The following is a 19,115-nucleotide window of genomic DNA, read 5'->3' on the forward strand; positions in this document are numbered from 1 at the left end:
TTTATATTTTCTTTTCAATAACATCAGCAATCTGATCAAAACTGTAATTAGAATTTGCGTAGGACAATTCAATAATCAAAGCTGTATTTATAAATTCCAATATGAATAAAGGCAGATGATTTCCCAATAAGCAGTCAAACAATGGGCATCAAAGCGTGGCATGCAAAGATTTTCCACGATGAAACGAGAACCTCAAAGTCACCATTACTTTATACTGAAGAAAGAAGAATAATGTAACTTTTCTGTGAATCAGATATTGGTTATCTAAGTGACAGATTACATATGTGACCTGTTTACCAAAAAAAAGTATCATGTCCTTTGAATTATAAATAAATTTATGACCAGCCAATACATCGACTTAATAGCTAATAATAATAATAATAATAATAATAACAACATACGAAGAAACACCGACGAGTAACAGACAGGACGAATGGGTAGAAAAGATCATACAATGGATGAAGCCAGATACAGAGAGAACAAAGATCCCTTCCATGAAAGCCTACAACAACCCAAGAAATTAAGGGAGAAAACAAGTCAGGTCAATGAAATAATGAGACTAATACACCACCAATATCACAGAAACAAATAACTTGGTATATGCAGGAGCAAGATTAGTAGCAGAACTGATGGGGATACGAACAGCAATTCACCAGCACAACCAACCCAACATAAACCAAAACAGCAACCGCCTTGGAAAAGGCGCCTGGAAAAGCAAATCATAGTGATGAGATCTGACTTGAGTAAACTGAAAGAGATGGCAGAAAAAAAGGCTAAGAAGCAAGAAAACAAGGAGGAACTGAACGAGAAATACAAAGTACAGGAGAGGGGACTAAACAAAAACACAATAGAGGATGTAAAACAGAGGCTTAAGACCAAAGCACATAAGATCCAACGATACACGAACAGGAATAAGGGATACCAACAGAACAAACTATTCGGAACCAACCAGAAAAGACTATACAGCCAACTAAGAGGGGAAGACAACCACCAAGAAATTCCTGAAGCCGAACCAAGTAAGAGACTCTGGGAAAACATCTGGAGCAATCCGGTATCACAGAATAAACATGCAACATGGCTCCAGGAAGTCAAGGCTGAAGAAACAGGGAGAGTAAAACAACTTCACTGACATCACGACAGACACAGTCAGACACCAACTAAAGAAAATGCCCAACTGGTAAGCCCCAGGTCCCGATGAAGTCCATGGATCTGGCCCAAAAACTTCAAGGCCCTACTCCCCAGAATAGCAGAACAACTCCAGCATTGTATCACAAATCACCATGCACCCAAATGGATGACCACAGGAAGAACATCATTAGTCCAGAAAGACAAGATTAAGGGAAATATAGCCAGTAACTTCAGGTCTATCACCTGCCTACCAATAATGTGGAAGTTACTAACAGGTATCATCAGCGAAAGGCTATACACTACCTTAGAGGATACAAACCATCCACCACCAACAGGAAGGTTGCAAGAGTAAGTGTAAGGGGCCTCCAAAAGACCAGCTCCTGAATAGACAAAATGGTAATGAAGAACAGTAAGAGAAGGAAAACCAACCTAAGCATGGCATGGATAGACTATAAGAAAGCCTTCGACATGGTACCACACAACCTGGCTAATAGAATGCCTGAAATATGATGGGGGAGAGGAAAACACCATCAGCCTTCCTCAAAAATACAATGCGCAACTGGATACAATACTTACAAGTTCTGGAATAAGACTAGCAGAGGTTAATATCAGGAGAGGGATCTTCCAGGGCGACTCACTGTCCCCCCACTACTCTTCGTAGTAGCCATGATTCCATGACAAAAGTACTGCAGAAGATGGATGCTGGGTACCAACTCAAGAAAAGAGGACAACAGAATTAACCATCTGATGTTCATGGACGACATCAAGCTGTATGGTAAAGAGCATCAAGGAAATAGATACCCTAATCCAGACTGTAAAGCATTGTATCTGGGGACATCAGGATGGAGTTTGGAATAGAAAAATGTGCCTTAGTCAACATACAAAAGGGCTAAGTAACAAGGACTGAAGGATAAAGCTACCAGATGGGAACAACATCAAACAGATGAGACGGGATACAAATACCTGGGAATAATGGAAGGAGGGGATATAAAAACATCAAGAGATTGAAGGACACGATCAGGCAAAGAATATATGCAGACTCAAAGCGATACTCAAGTCAAAACTCAACGCGGAAATTTATAAAAGCATAACCATGGGCCAAATGTGCCGTTTAATCAGTATACAGCGCAGGAATAGTGGGAATGACGAAGGCAGAACTTTGCAGCATAGACAGAAAAACGAAAGGAAGTGCAATACGAAAAATGAAACCATAAACCACATAGCAAGCGAATGTCTGGCACTTGCACAGAACCAGTACAAAAAGAGGCATGATTCAGTAGCAAAGCCCTCCACTGGAGCCTGTGCAAGAAACACCAGCTACCTTGCAGTAATAAGTGGTCGAACACCAACCTGAAGGAGTGATAGAAAACGATCAGGCAAAGATCCCTCTGGGACTAGGGTATCAGAACGGATATGGGTGATACGTGCCAAATAGACCAGACGTGACGTTGATTGACAAAATCAAGGAAGAAAGTATCACTCATTGATGTCGCAATACCATGGGACACCAGAGTTTTGAAGAGAAAGAAAGGGAAAAAAATGGATAAGTTATCAAGACCTGAAAATAGAAATAAGAAAGGATAATGGATATGCCAGTGGAAATTGTCCCAATAATCATAGGAACACTAGGCACGATCCCAAGATCCCTGAAAAGGAATCTGGGAAAACTAGAGGCTTCCAGAGGCTGAAGTAGCTCCAGGACTTATGCAGAAGAGTGTGATCCTATAAACACGCACAATAATAAGAAAGTGATGGACTCCTAAGGAGCAGGATGCAACCCCTGGACACCCCCCCCCCACCCCCCCCCCCCCCCACTATAAATACCACCCAGTACGAATTAAGAACACTTTGAGAGAGCAAAAGAAAAACAAAATTAAAAAAAAAAATTAATAATAATAAAATCAGTCATTTGTCATCTTGACAAATAAATAAATATATCGTCACGTACAGTGACCCATCATGTGAAATAAACTACTCATTACTGGAAAAATTTCTAGTCTTCTTTAAATATTTCCTTCCTGGTGCGTTTTCCAACATTGATTGATATCAATTAAATGTCTGCCAACAGATTACCATAAACACAGATTATAGCTCATGTTCTGGCTCACGGATTGTCAAGGGGTTTTGTGGGAAAAAAATGTCGGCCATTTCTTGTTAATATCCAAACCAGGAAACTGATCAGTCACAAAAGTCAAACGTCAAAGTCAAAATTTCTTATTCCATTACAGATGGTTGTGTTAGATACATTTCATTCTAACAGATACACGTAATTGCCAAATTGTAGGCAAAATATCGTTGTTTAAACTGGGTCACCAGAAATGACCAACCATATAGCGAACGTAGCCCTACTTGAATCTAACATTGCATTTAGAGCTTCTATAAGCATATAACCTTGTGCATGTGCGTCTGGAACCAGCGTTTGCTGCTCATTTTGTGAAGCTTCGTCATCCTCATTCTGATAAGATCCCAAACTGTAACTGAAAACTGAAAACTAGGTCTTTCATGTATAGGTCACGGATTTGGTGCTCATTCACTTGGGAGTCTGCAGTACGGCTTTCTAGTTCTGTGCACCTTTGTCTTCGGGCTTTTTTATTTTCCATTGGGAACTCTCTCTATGGCTATAGTTTTCTTCTTCTAATTGGCCTTTTTTTAACCGTTTTTACTTTTAGTTGATAGTTATTCAAGCTTCCATTATTTTCATTCGATTTTAACCATGTGAGTCAATTATTCTTTCGAAGTTCTTTGAAAGTTGATGTGGATCCATTAAAATAAAATCTTGCCTTTTTTTTTTTTTTTTTTTTTTTTTTTACTGTTTTTATGAAATATAAAGATATCAATCTTTTCTCCAACAGATTGCTTGCGCGCTTCCCTCTTAAAGAAAATTGTTTGAGGATATGAGTCTGCTTATAGATCAGTCCAGACTTGACGGGTATTCATCTCGTGTTTGTCACTCAGGTGGCGGTTGAAAGCTTTTGTTTTCATCACTGCCTAAAGCATACATTTCAGTTGAGAAGGAAAAAATTCACGAAACGAGAAAACTGGTTATAAGAGGACAGTTGTGCCGATGGGTATATCAAGGTAAGAAATAAGAGAATTATTTTTCAATTAGTGGCTTACGGTTTCTACGGAGGAAGACGCTGTGGTTCATGCTTATTTGCATAAAACAGGCAAATGTAAATTTAATATACGAATTCCTGGCAGTTAAATGCATGATGACAAAGACTAGTTCTCATTAAAAAAAATTAAAATAAACATATAGAATATAAAATGGTTGAGAGTAAATGCATTGGTGTAACCTAAATTAAACCAACCTAATATTTGAAAGGACAATAGGTTTACCTTTCTGTTAAAGCAGGAGAGAAAACTCTAGGATTAAGCCTTGCCAGCAGGAGTCTATAATCCACAGGGGAGGGGAAAAGCTTGTAAGAAAATTAAATCCTAACTGGCAGGGCTGAGATAAAACAGATTAATACAGTCATGCCAGGTTACAAGGATTGTTAGCTGATAGTCAATATGCATACAGGAAGCAGCTCGGTAGCTGCGATTCTCTTTTAGACTTGACGTACCATTTGCAAGGGAACCTTGATTAAGGTTTTGATTGCAGAGTAATACAAATAGTGCTGCTTTCGATTAAGCAAAATCACAAGCCACTTATTTATAAACTTCAGAATCTTGGAGTGGGTGGATATGGTTTTAGGATTGCTTCAAGATATCTTGCTGGTAGGCAGCAGTAAGTTACTATGGACCGGGATCTTTAGCGAACCAAGACCTATTGTCTCTGGAGTTCCATAGGGCACTGTTCTTGATCCACTGCTATTTTTGACTGTATACAAGTGATATGGCTGTTTGCCTGGAAAACAAGGTTGTTTTTCAGTATGCCGACGATGCAACCCTTGTGGGTGTGATAAAGTCTCCTCGTATGAGAAAATGAAGCAGCCCTTGGGACATGGACCGGATCGGGGAATGGTGTAGTCGGTAGGTAGGAGGCTGAACAAAACACACTATTGGTTAACAGATCTCATATAGACAGCGCCCCCCACGCACCCCTCTCAGGTGGATGGAAGTTTGCTGAATCAGTATGATGCTTTAACTATTCTAGGTGTAACTTTTGACTCTTATGTAACTTTTGAGAAACATTAAATAAAAATTTCAGCAAATGGCGCACCAAAGTTAGGTATTATTCGTAAGTCCTCATATGCTTATAACAGTGAAAAAATCAATGTAACCGGTTTTAGACTATTTGTGCCTCCTTTACCGAAATACTGTTTTCAAGTGTGGATGTCTGCTTCTGCCAGAAAATGATCTCTTTCAGGTACGGAGGTTCGCTTAGGTAGGTTTCTGTTTCCTAAGAGTAGCAGTTATGGCTTGGACCATTTATGGAAGGTCTCTTGTCTATCTCTTTTTCATCAGTTGTATTTCAACAGAGATCTTTCACATTCACAATTGATCTCTGATCCCCTTTGACTTGTGAGAGCAACCAGGTTCACTGAACAACATCACCAATGTGCAATAAATGTACCTCGCTGCCAAACTCCTGTTTCAGAGGACCTTTATTCCTCACACCGTTGGATTGTAGAACAGCCTCCCAGGGGATGTCGTGTAACTGGAACTTCAGAAGTTCAAGTAAAAATGCAGTGCATTATTACCTTAATACTATTCTTGCATTTTAATACATTTTATTAATTAATTTTTTTTAATATGTGGAAAAGGTTGATCCTATTATCTTGTTACAATATATATATATATATATATATATATATATATATATATATATATATATATATATATATATATATAGAAAGATAGATATATATATACATATATATATATTATTTATATTATATATATATATATATATATATATATCTATATATATATCTACTATATATGATATATATATATATATATATATATATATAGTATATATATCTTATATATATATATATTTATATATATATATATATATGATATATAGATATATATATTAATAATATATCTATATATAATATAAATATATATATTATATATTTATATATATATATGCTAGGCCTTTTATATGTATACATATATATATATATATATATATATATATATATATATATATATATATATATTTATATATGTATGGCCTTTTATATGTTTTATATATATATATATATATATATATATATATATATATATATATATATATATATATGCTAGGCCTTTAAATTTACAAAGGGTTTATTAGTTCATGTAAAACAGGCTTGAGTTCATCTTAATAAGCTTTTCGGTGCCACCTTCTATGTAGTGTTCTTTCATCCAGTCGTGTTGCAGCTGTCACACGAGATCCATCAGTCTTGATATGTCAGTTGAGCGTCCGTTGTATCTTTTTCCTGCTGAAAACATTTGAAAACATCATAGACGACTTCTTTCGCCTGTACGTTCAAAAGCGCCTGAAGGGTACTCTCCATTGTCTAGTCGGGTTAGATTTAATTCGTTAAATAAGGACTTCTTCATTATACAGTACATTTAGTAACACTTAAATAAACCATGTCACTGAAAATGGAACGTACAACTTTAAGTTGAAACTAACAAATTCTGGGGAAATTCTATTTTGAAATTATTTCAAATTCCTAGAAATACAATTTATATGCCAAGCATTTCGTACGCTTAGCACCCTGTATTTAATCTACTCTCTCCGCCCTTCTACTCGATTTTGCTGTTAAGCTATGATAATCATTATGGTATAATTTTCAAGAAAAAACGTTTGTGGAATGCTCAGAATGATCAACAAGTGGACATCATTCTGGTCTGGTTTCCTTATTAGAACTGATATCATAAATGCTGACAATGCCCTGCTACGTCGGAAGACGCTTAAAAAAAATAATGAAAATACATGTTAAAAAAATATCCAGAACAATTATTGTGCTCTTACTCATTAAGACTGACAAATGAAATTCGTAGCATATTTATTTATTTATTTATTTTTATTTATTTTTGCGGAAGCCATGCATAATTACAACGTTGTTGTGAATTTACGGTCACATTGTTTCTACATTTGAATATATTATTGCGCATTCAGTTACCGATTTTACCCCACCATTCCAGCAATAGCAACCGAAACAATGAAAACTCAAAACAAAAGGAAGTTGTTATCGGAAATTGTCAATAGAGTGTAGGTGGTCCAGGGGAACGGCGGAGGGAAGCCTTCAAAAACTAGACTACAGGGTAAAAATGCGGTCGAAGTCATGGGAACCATCAAGGGGGGATGAAGACAAGCCATAGAGAAGATGAATGGACGTTGAAGATAACGGGAGAGGGAAATAACGAAGAGATGTCAGAGTGAAAGAGAGAGCGAGAGACCACAGAGGGAAGACTCGCAGCAGATACTGCCCCAAGAGTAAAAGCAGTAAGAGGAGAAAGAACAGCAGGCATGGAAATAAATGCAAAAAAATAGAAATGGGGGCCATATTGCAATGAAACACTAGCATCAATTTTCATCATTAAGAATCGGGGAAGATTCTTTTCAAAGTGTATATTCTCTATTACCGGTGGGTGGTGCGGCAAACTTCCCTACTTTTATTATGAATTTGCTTGAATGAGAGAGGCATCTACGCTGCTATCTGTGACAACCTGTTGACTGATCGTTTTACGTTGGGTGGATATTGCATAACTGGTTCTCGAATCTGCTTCTTCTACTGATGTGTCAGGTACCTTCCTGAGCACTTAATTCATAGTGTTGCTAGCCTATACTTTGGTGAATTTTATGTTGGTATGGCTAACTGAAGAACAAAGCGTATATGTTAGATTGGCTTTATTTTTCCTGATTTTTCTGCTTCATTACTTTAAATGCTCACTGTGTCCTTTAGGTTTATCCCCAGCAGACGTGGCAACTACGGAGACTCACTTCTTCAGAAATACATTGTCGAATATCGTGAATAGATTTATTTGCATTATAAGTTCCCCGGTGGTTTTTAAATACCATCTGTCGATCGTTTATGGAACCCTAGCGTGAAAATTATCTAAAACAAAGGAAAACGAGATGTTAGAAGATTTATTCAGACATTGGAGGCATCAGTAATACGCTCACTGACCTTCAGTATCTTTCTTCTATATGCATTTAGCCACTAAAGGCCAGTACGGTAAACCTTGTTAATGACTACATAACAAGTACCCTGGAACCAACGTTAATCACCTGTACACAAGGGCGCAATTTATATTTTAGACCTGGTCTGTTGTCCATGGACCCGATATTATCCTCTTTTCCTAAATCATAGGTATCTGGAACCATAACAAAACATCTCATAAGAAGCGCTTGTCCTTTATAAATGCATTATATCGGTCCTTTTTAATTCGTTATGAGTCTGACGATATCTATTAGACGAAAGTCCTGGCTCCAATCAAATGTTTCATTTTTCCTTTCCCGGTTTGATATATTTTTTATGGCTAATGCGTGTTAATTACACACACACACACACACACACACTATATATATATATATATATATATATATATATATATATATATATATATATATATATATATATATATATATATATATATATATATATTATATTAGACTGACCCAACCCAGCACTGCCCGTTAGAATTCTGAATGGCAGTCTACGTATGGGAAAAAAAAAGGAAAGATGATGGAGAGGGAGAGGGAAGAGGTGAGGGGAAGGGGAAGTAGTTTGAATTGACAATCCGACTGACAGTTTTACTTTTTTCATATGAATGTTTAGCCTACGAAAAGGCGTGAATGAATTGACAGATACTACTTTGGTAACTGTCCTTTTTATCCTGGTATTACTATGCTGTCTGTCCCTTTAATTAAGGTTTGGTCACTGTGGAGACTGTCCCTTTTTATCTGGGCATTACCGTGGTGACTGTCTCGCTTATCCTGATATTACTGTGCTGTCTGACACCTTTAACCAGGTATTGCTTTGGTAACTGTCCCTTTTATCCAGGTATTGCTGTCTGTCTATCCCTTTTATCTAGGTATTACTGTTATGACAGTCCCTTTTATTCAGGCATGACTGGCGACTGTCCCTTTTCTTTTCTAGGTATAGATAGTTTTTGTATGACATCACAGCACACAAGCACCTGATAAGCCGCCACCATCATTTAGGTCAAGCACTGTAAACAAAGAAACATAAAATTTCGTTATTTTAAGGAACTATGATACACATCACGAAAAATGGCAAGCAAAGACTATTCACAAACAGGAGATTGATTACACTAAGTCTGTGGAGCCTGCAGTGCTTGATAGATATATACAAACAAACTGAAACTTGTAAATAACAAAGGAACCGTACAAGTTGACACCTGAATAATGGAGTTCAGATGCAAATTTGCTGCCTGCAGTTACTGATGTAAGCCACTACGTATTGGACCAGCTCAAGGCCTATGAGTCTCTGGAGGCTTACAACTATTTTGTATCTGGCTGTGTGAAGGAACTAAACACATCGGGGCGACAGTTTATTGATGAAAACTATACACAGGGATAATTGCCTTTGTTAGACTTTGAGATGCGATTTAATAAATATCCCTCCATAGAATTAAGTAGTGAATGCGATTTTGGACATATGAAATATTGTAGATTATATGAATGTCGATACTGAAGAAATCGAATAGGCGAAATGTTGCACCAATATGGTTTTTTTGTGTGACACTTTTAGAGACTGATGTCATGGGATTTTCCATGTTTTTTTTTAACTTTCCTTTCTTGTCCTTGTGTGCATTAGGGACCTCGTTGTCAATTGTTTTAATGTTGATTTCCTTTTGTAAGTTGTCTGTTAGTACGAGTCCGCCTTTCAGGTCATGTATTTTGTTAAATTTACATAGTTTAATTTTGTAATAAAATTGTAAAACCCAGCCTAATCTTGCTGGACCTTCAGTCGTGGGGAAATTTCCGACAACACTAGCCATTTTTTGCACTTTTGATATTTAATATCAATTTTAATAAATTAATAATTCACTATCCACTACTTCAAGTTTTAAAGATTTGACCAAAATAACTTCTTAGCGGCTCTAAATCATCTATCATTTGACAGTGAACACAGTTGCTGTTAATGAATTACTTTGTGAAATATTTATGCCCCAGGCTTCTTTAATTATTCGCCATTATCGTTAGTAACACTCATCACTAATGGAGTAATCAGAGTAGATTTTCTTATGACTTGACGGCTGAAAATTAGCTCTGTTTACCCTTGAAATCCACAGAGCTCTCCTTCCTTCTTTCACTAATCTGTTGAGTTTTATCTCCTTGATTTCTCACAATAGAAGGGACTGAGTAATGCGACTTGACCTCTCTGTCTGACTTAATGTGGCACCCAAATACACTGCAAGTGTTCACCATATTTAAAGTATTAATAGGTACAATATCATTGAAAATTTCAGAAGAATCGTTCTTATCATGACTGCAAGCATCGCTTTTCCTCAGCACAGCTGACCTATAACATGGCCGACTTCAGTGTTTACATTCGGGCTTCATTCTGGATCGAAAACTCTCTATAACTGTGTTGTCTGTCCCCTTTAACCAGGTATTACTATGCTGTCTGTACTTCTTATTCAGATATTACTTTGTTGACTGGCCCTTTTATCCAAATATTGCTGTGCTGTCTGTCCTTTTTGTCCAGGTATTGTTGTGGTGGCTGGAAAGCATTTTCAATACTATATTTCTATGGCCTCGACATGAAATGAGGTATGGTAAACACGTAGTGTTTATTTACCACATACGTTATAAAGGGGCCGGGGGAGGGGGGCGAAGGGGGATGATTAAATGAGTTATTTGGCTTGGTACCGGTTTGAAACGTACCTTATTATCGAATTTAGTCGAATTATGGCCACACGCCAAATTTTGTCAAGATCGGTCAAGTGGTTCGAATTTCATAGCTCACCAACATACAAACGCATGCTAATATAACATATATATAATATATATAATAATACTATAATATAATATAATATATATATTATATATATATATATATATATGTATATATAATATATATATATATATATATATATATGGATATAGTATATATATATATATAATACATATAATATATATAAATACATATATATATATATATATATATATATATATTATATATATACTATAATATATATATATATATATAAAGAACTTATGAGGCACGAATGATCAAGCTATCGCTTATCCTACTCTAGAACACGATAATTAACAACACATGTAACCGTTAATTGTTGATATCTTCGGATTTTTTAAAAGACCAAGTCAGGTGGGAAGCTTCAAAGAAAAGTTACAATTGTTACTGTGAATGAGGACAAAACTCGGAAAATGTCTAGTGTTCTATGAGTTTTGAACAGTAAATTAATGTGCAGTTTTATACTAATAAATCGAATTAAGTATGCCTATCGCACGCATACCAAGTATTTTGGAAACCTAAGAATGAAGCCTATGAGAAGCCATTACGATAAAATTTATAACCTTAAAGTTCAGAAGCTGGTATTATGAATAACGTATCTGCAGTGGGAAAGCATTCCTGTTATTACAAAATTTAGTATTTTCTTTGATCAAGAGAGAATGCCTAAATCATTGTCACCTTTATATTGTTTGAACGATTTGTTAGATGATAACTGATTCTATTGCTGAAGTTCTTTATGCAATTCAAGGACTTGTGTAACTCTTATGGCAACTGGCGTAGTTTATGCTTTAGTACGTACCAAAACCAAAGATATAATAAGTTAAACAAGCCACTTCTCATTCGAGCTGGTGTACAGCCAGCAACAAAACCGGCGTCGCCCGGCCAAACCTGGCTTGGAGAGCTCATGCCCTTGTTTCCCTGAAAGGTGGCCCACGTTCAAACAACCAGTACATAGTTAGAATGGTTCGAATGGGAGGAGGAAGGAAATCACGGTAATCAGGCAAAGAAATGCAATAAATGAATGAAATATATTTGGACAAAAAAAGAGATAAGAACAAGAGAAGCGAGAGAGAGAGAGAGAGTATGAGGAACGGTAACGAAAGAAATGCATACAGTGTACAGAGAGAGAGAGAGAGAGAGAGAGAGAGAGAGAGAGCTTTTATTCCTGTTTAGTTATTAATATAATGGATATATTTGAGACATTCTGCTTTACGAAATTGGTATCGTATATGTTTTGGAAAATAATTATCATAAAATCTTATCACATCGTATTGTTGAAAATCGTTATATTGTCTATATAAGAAAAGCCTTAAATATTATTGGAACTGACTATTTATATTAATATTATTCAGACGGAAATGTCCTTCTTTTCATTATCCTATAGCAGCTGTCATTCTCCTCTCCTCCTCTCTCTCTCTCTCTCGCTCATCTCTCTCTCTCTCTCTCCGTCCGCTTGCACGTTTGACAGCAAATGAATTGCCTCACCTGATGGGATGTCCTCCACAAGGACCAAATAATTGCAGAGGGGGTTTTTTGTTTAGCCAGCAATTGAGCGCCTTCCCTCTGCTCATTGGCACTGGGGATCACCATAACAACAGGTTTCCATTGTAGTTCGTTTTCCGGAGGATCCCTCAAATGAACATTAACAATTTCACCTTGCACAAAATCGGTTTATTAATGATCTTCTAACAGCTTCTTTCTCTTTTCCTTGATCTTCTTTTGTCTCGTAGGAAATCAGAGGTTTTTCTTTTTCTATCGATGTTCTTGCTATCCTTCCATTTGGCCCGCTCTTTGGTTTATCTCGCTTTCCTCCAGCGCCTCTCATTTCCCCTTCCAGGACTCCTTCGTGTATCCAGTCTTCCTTTATTTCTCGTCTCCTTGTATCTCTTCTCTGCTGACCTTCATGCATCCTTTTTCAGTTTTCTCTCAGCCCTTCTATCAGCCCTCCCCTCCTCTTCAGTATCTACAACTAATGCCATCTGAATTTCTTCTTAGGACATTCTTTTTGACCTCTCGCCTTCCTGGAGCCTCCTGTCCTCTCTCTAATGTGAGCAATAATGCCGTCTTTGCATTTCTCCGGATTTTATTTTTTTAATTCCTCCAGAAGTATTCCGTCCTGCACCTGCAAAAGTAGCCTATCTCTTCCATCTGCTTCTGAAATTTTTCTTAACTCTCTCTCTCTCTCTCTCGTCTCTCTCTCTCTCCCTCTCTCTCTCTCTCTCTCCTTGCGCTTTTAACGGCATGATGCCTCACTGCTGGGGTGTCATCACAGGCCAAATCATTGCAGAGGGGTTTTGTTTAGCCAGCAATGCGCTTTCCCTCTGCTCATTGGCACCGCTCACCAAAAAAAATACTGTAGTTCTTGAAGTATCGCACCAACTCTGAATTTATAGATATTCAGAATTTCTGAATATATATAAATTTAGAATTTCCTGACATCGTGTTATTTGCTTTTCAACTTCTTTATGAACAATTTGTTTGTGGACAGTTCTCTGACAGCTTGTACTGTAGTTCTTGAAGTTTTGTATCGCTCCAACTCTGAATTTATATATATTCAGAATTTCTGAATATATATAAAATTAGAATTTCCTGACATGGTGTTATATGATTTTCAACTTCTTTTTAATAATAACTTGTATGTGGACGGTCCTATGACAGCTTGTACTATTTTGTTTTCACATTTGGATTGGGTTCCATATGTGTACCAGACATTTGGTTTCCTCCAAAAAAAACTTGTTTTTATTCCTTGTTGTGTTTGATGGCAGACTCTCTCGTGGAGGGTGAGGAAAAGGAAAAAGGCTTGAAGCGGAAGGTTGGTTCTGAGAATACGCCCGAGGCTTCGACTCGTCTCTTCTCGATTTCGAAGTCTTCCTCCTTCCTTGAAGACAGCGGAGACAGGTGATTAGTTCGTTCGTCCTCTTCCATGTGTGTCTTGAAGATGGCTTTCCCGTTGGGATTCTTGAGGACTTGGAAAGCCTTTCATCCTCTTGAGTTCCGCCACCTTAAGTTCACACTGGAGTCGACGCTTTTCTTTCGTGAGGTCTTCCACTTCCTTCAGCAGGCGCTAGAACTGAGCTCGAGGTCTTTCCTCTCGAGTTTCGCGCTGCCTCGTCTCCTCATTTGTTCCTGGATGAGCCTCGCCATCCGCGATACTTTATTCAGTCCTGACTGCTGGCTTTCTCCTTCTGTCGTAGGAGTTTCACAGACCTTTGAAGCTGGCAGTTTGCCTTTGCTAACTGCACAGACAAATCCCTCACATAATGCATCGTTTTTCTGCCCAATTTCCTTTGTGTTGTATTTCATCTGGTGGTTTTTTCTGTCCTTGATGATCTTGTTTTCCAGCTGTTGTTTCTCCCTCTTTATCGTTCTCCTTCTTCAGAAACAAAGTTTCATCCTCAAGCGAGTGGGCCCTCTCTGTTGCAACACCCCCTGAGTGATCTGCCCAACGCCTTCATAGTAGTCGACCTCTGCTGCAACTGACGATTTTTTATGTAAAGTTCACCTGCTGGATGGTGTCTCGCAAGGCCTCAGTTCTCTCGTCCAGTTCCTTTTCCTTGGCTCTTCAGCTCCATCATCAGAGATCTACATCCTCACCAGTGAATAGGCCGCTACAGCAAACAAGATGACTATTCCTGCGTCAGACTTTTCTCAGTAAATCGCTAGATATGTGGAGAACAACGTCCGAACAACAGCTGCTGCCGAGGCCAGACAAGGCCATATTTTCTTCAAGCTGGAATCCATATCTGCATACCCAGTTCTTACACACACTCCTTTCTCTCGATTCTTCGTTGAGTTTTTTATATATCACGAGAGATATTTCGATTTGTCAAAATATATCAGGAAGTATTTTGAAAGATTTGGATAATGTATTGGGTCTCTTGGTGTTATAAATTGCTGAAATAATCTCTCTCTCTCTCTCTCTCTCTCTCTCTCTCCTCTTCTCTCTTTCTCTCGTCTCTCTCTCTCTCTCTCTCTCTCTCTCTCTCTTTTTCTTTCTTTCTTTCTTTTTGTTTTCTTTTCTTTCTTTTTCTTTCTTTCTTTTTCGCAGCAGACAAGCGTAATCTTAGAGTATTAAGGAATAGAGAGAGATGGATTGTATTTTAGCGCAGAAAAACAGTGTATTGGTATATATGTGAAATCACTCCATTTGGACCAGGAAATCTAATGTTTTTTACCATAACTTCTTTTTCATGTATAATGCCTTCAATTAAGTATTTTTTTTATTATTCTCTCCATCTATATTATATATATATATTAGATATATATATATATATATATATATATATATATATATATATATATATATATATATGTATATGTGTGTGTGTGTGTGTGTGTACATACATACATACACACAACTTATCAGAGAAAGAGAGTGTGTCTGCGGTATTTTTCTTTGAGTTTATCATAATACACAGTAGACTATGCATAAGATTAGAAGAGGATTGATTTTATTTGTAATATTTTTCTAATTCCAGAAAACGGATGAGTTTGTCACATATTCTATGTCATATAATACTTATAGCAAAAAAATATTCAGTACAAACAAGGGTTAGTTTGTGTTATTTGTTTTAAACATATAATTATAAAAATTCAAATACCTCTTGTCAGTGTTACTAAATATAATGAAAGTCTATTTCAGAATCTTTTCTCTCTCTTTTTAGTCCTTCTACAGTCACATCTTTTCAAAGGAAACGGGAAAAATCTGGATATGTTTGGTAACTCATAAGACATCACTATAACCCCCTACCAACCCCCAAGGAGTTTCGTAATTTATGAGGGGCTCCTAATTGGTTGCTGCAATATGTGTGATCCACAGTTTGGCTTTTATCCCTTCTGCAGTTTCTAACCCAAGAAAGGTTGTGGTCTTGCTTTTGTTCTTGTCGGGAAATCCTTAAACACAAAATTCACAAAAATTATTTCTGAATCTCACATGTCACATTTATCAACGACAGGCTTCATGCACTGACCTGCAGATATTTTTAAGGTATATTTTGGGGCTGCTCACAAGATCTTACAAATAAACTATTTATTTAATTATAGTATAAATTTAATTACAATCTACAAGAATTCATATTCATACAGTTGTGATTCAGGGGAGAGGACACTGTATGTACTTTACAGAACTAAATCAAGGTATCTGAACCATGACATCAAAGCTTTTTGAACATTTTCAAGTACAATTATTTACATTGTACAGTCTCAGGTAAGCTAGCTTGTGAGAATAACTTTACTTTCATAACTAGCCAAGACTTGACCTGTGGAGAGGGACAAATGAAAAACAATAAACTATTCCTGAAGGCTGCCAAGTTAGGCAACTATTGCTAACCTAAGGTTAGGCTATGGTAGGCTACCTTTAGTTATTTGATGATCAACCCTGGTAGACTAGCTAGTTGGTAAAGTTCACTTGTGGCCCAGCTAAGTTGGTTAAATTTACTTGTAGATGAGCTAGTTGGTACAGTTTACATTTAGAACTATAATGTAGTATGAATTTGAAGTATTCTTTTAGGGTAAAAATGATAATGGTAAAATTGAGGTATACCTTACTACCTTTTAGTGTTCTGGCAGATCAACTTCAGTTGATACATGGGGGTTTAAGAACTTATTGATAACAAGGTAAATAACAGCATAACACTTCGTTAAGACTTAAACTGCAGCAGGCCTAGGACCAGGCCTCAAGATACAATGTATACAAAGACCTGAATGCAAGAACTAGAAATATAGCCTTAAACTATAGCAACTGGGATGATAAAATGAAGAATTAATTTATTGCTTATAACAATCATATTCTTAATAAGTCCCATTAAAATTTTTTTTAATTCTTGCTTATTTCAATTATGCACTTTACAGAGCCCTTTAACAAATGTCTATTTTGAGATAAAGTATGGGCTTTTTATTTTGTTTTCTGTCACCCAAATTTTTTAAACTATTACCAATCAAATGCAGTCACATTTAATGTGTTTTTAAATATGTCAACGGACGGCAATATAGATGGGCAATTTCCTAGTGTAGTTTACCCAGTGGGGCAATAGTCCTAGTGACGTGCATATATATATATATATATATATATATATATATATATATATATATATATATATATATATATATATATGTATATATATATATATATATATATATATATATTATATATATATATATATATATATATATATATATATATATATATATATATACACATATATATATATATACATACATATATATATATATATATATATATATATATATATATATATATTATATATACAATACATATATATATTATATATATATATATATATATATATATATAATAATATATATATATATATACGTCTATCACATTACCGTGATTCATATACAATATCGAACTACATATGTCCCTTTAATATCTAATTCGCTACTACCTCGAATTAATATATTTTCATATATGCTTAACCAAGGGGGAATTTATTAAGCGATAATAGAATTGGCCATCGACAGGCACGAACCAGCGACTTCCTAATCCCAGGACTGGGCAGTGAAGAAGCCTAAACCACCCCAGCGACACCGCAAGAGATATAGGTTCATGCCGCCTCCTACCTGAAATCCTTTCGCGCGCACAGGTATTTTTTGTTATGGAGACTTGCATCAACCATCTCGTTTCTTCCGGTGGCGTGGTAGTGCTTTTGCCCGCACGTAGTCATCATATAAGTCTATCACATTACCGTGATTCATATACATATATTCGAACTACATATGTCCTTTAATATCTAATTCGCTCTACCTCGGAATTAAATATATATTCATATATGCTTAACCGAGGGGGAATTTATTAAGCGATAATGAATTGGACATCGACAGGCGCGAACCAGCGACTTCCCAATCCCAGGACTGGCAGTGAAGCCTGAAACCACCCCGACACCGCAAGAGATATAAGTTCATGCCGCCTCCTACCTGAAATACCTTTCGCACGCACAGGTATTTTTTGTTATGGAGACTGCATCAACCCATCTCGTTTCTCGGTGGCGTGGTAGTTGCTTTTACCCGCACGTAGTTCCATCATATAACGGTCCTAGCACATTACCGTGATTCATAATACATATATCGAACTACATATGTACCTTTGAATTTAATTCTAATTCCGCATTCTACCTCGGAATTATATATTTTCATATAATGCTTAACCGATGTGGAATTTATTGAGCGATAATAGAATTGGCCATCGACAGGCGCGAACCAGCGACTTCCCAATCCCAGGACTGGCAGTGAAGCCTTAAACCACCCCGACACCGCAAGAGATATAGTTCATGCCGCCTCCTACCTGAAATACCTTTCGCGCGCACAGGAATTTTTTGTTATGGAGACTGCGTCAAACCCATCCTCGTTCTCGGTGGCGTGGTAGTGCTTTTGCCCGCACGTAGTCATCATATAAGTCTATCACATTACCGTGATTCATATACATATATCGAACTACATATGTCCTTTAATATCTAATTCGCTCTACCTCGGAATTAGTATATTTTCATATATGCTTAACTGAGGGGGAATTTATTAGCGATAATAGAATTGGCCATCGACAGGCGCAAACCAGCGACTTCCCAATTCCAGGACTGGCAGTGAGCCTTAAACTTGTGCGCGCGAAAGGTATTTCAGGTAGGAGGCGGCATGAACTTATATCTCTTGCGGTGTCGGGGTGGTTTAAGGCTTCACTGCCCAGTCCTGGGATTGGGAAGTCGCTGGTTCGCGCCTGTCGATGTCCAACAATGCTAAAGGATGTGTATATAAAATCCCGTGTAAGTCTTGTGACAACTTTTACATTGGTCAACGGGGAAAGCACTGAAAAAAGAATAGAACAACATAAACAATGCGTGAGATATGCACAGGGAAATAGTGGTATATTTGTACATGTTAGTGAGAACAATCATGCTATTTAACTGGGAAGGGCAAAAAAGCTGGTGTGTTCTAATAATGTATTGGAAAGGAATATCATTGAATCTAGTTTTATAAAAGAAAGTTACAACAATAATATGAACATCAGTCAAGAATGTATAAACTTGATCCTTTAATATCAAAAGAAATTTGTAAACTGTTTAAATTTTAAGGTTGGCTGTA

This window comes from Macrobrachium nipponense, chromosome 11, assembly GCF_015104395.2.
Source record: "Macrobrachium nipponense isolate FS-2020 chromosome 11, ASM1510439v2, whole genome shotgun sequence".
In the NCBI taxonomy this organism is placed as follows: Eukaryota; Metazoa; Arthropoda; class Malacostraca; order Decapoda; family Palaemonidae; genus Macrobrachium; species Macrobrachium nipponense.